General features: G+C 40.1%; 1 pseudogene; it reads left to right on the forward strand.

Annotated features, from left to right (window-relative positions):
• The first annotated feature begins 327 nt into the window (after positions 1-327).
• LOC101673885 lies at positions 328-983 on the forward strand (annotated as a pseudogene).
• Positions 984-1,251: the final 268 nt, after the last annotated feature.

The raw sequence follows: 1,251 nt of genomic DNA on the forward strand, positions 1-1,251 counted from the left end.
TAGATCATTCTAGAAGTCTGAGATTTCTATGTTTTAAAGAGATTCTAAGCTACACACATCATGGAATTAACTTTTCAGAATAGTCAGGAATATTTTCGGACATTATTTTGGCAGGAAGTCCTACACAGACTGGATTGGAGAAAGAATATAATTAGAGGACCAGATTGGAGACCATTGCTTTAGGCCAAGCTTTCACAGTCTGCCAATGGGGTAGTCAGAGGTCAAAAAAGGCTATGTGAGGGGCATTACAGAGGACAAAGTTGCAAGTTTCAGTGGAAGGTAGTGGGGGAGCAGTAAGAATCTCATAACTGTGTCACCCGGATCTGGATGATTTCCTGCTCCAGCTTCATGCCGTCCCAGACCAGGCAACAAGGTCCTTTGAGGTCTATAATGAAAGATCTGCATTCTGATGACAATGAGGAGGAATCAGATGAAGCAGAGGATAAGGACAATGACTCTGAAATGGAGAGACCTGTAAATAGAGGAGGCAGCCAAAGCCGCAGAGTTAGCTTAAGTGACGGCAGCGACAGTGAAAGCAGCTCAGCTTCTTCGCCCCTCCATCATGAACCCCCGCCACCTTTATTAAAAACCAACAACAACCAGATTCTTGACGTAAAAAATCCAATAAAGCAAAGCAAATCAGATAAATAAAGAATGGTGAACGTGACAAGGCCTACCTAGATGAACGGGTCGAGCTTCACAGAAGGTTAATGACGCTGAGAGAGAGACACATTCTGCAGCAGATCATGAACCTTATAGAAGAAACTGGACACTTTCATATCACAAACACATTTGAGTTTTACCTTTGCTCATTGGACAAAACCACAGTCCTTAAACTACAGAGTTATCTGGAAACATCTGGAACTTCCTGAGGATACAACAACTGGATGCATCAAAAACTATTGTTGGTTTTTTTTTTTTTTTGGTTGTGATTTTTTTTGTTTGTTTATATGAAAACACTCAGAATGATGCAACCAAAAGGGGAAAAAAATCAGTTACTGATCAAGGTAAGGTTACTTATATTTTGTAAACTTTAGTAAAAGGGGATAGCAACATGTGTGTTAGGTTGGCATGCCCATGTTGAAGAAATGAGCAGTGCTTATAAGTAGTAACTTTATATAAAAAAATTATGATCAAAATTTTCTCAGCTTCTAGGTAACTGTCCAGAGCAGATGCCTCTATGTGGTGATTAGTAATCTAAGCCAGTTTGATCCATGACTCCATTTCTACCACAAGGCTTCCTGGGAATCA

Source organism: Mustela putorius, unplaced genomic scaffold (assembly GCF_011764305.1).
Source record: "Mustela putorius furo isolate JIRA1106 unplaced genomic scaffold, ASM1176430v1.1 tig00003983_pilon_pilon_pilon, whole genome shotgun sequence".
NCBI classification, from domain to species: Eukaryota; Metazoa; Chordata; class Mammalia; order Carnivora; family Mustelidae; genus Mustela; species Mustela putorius.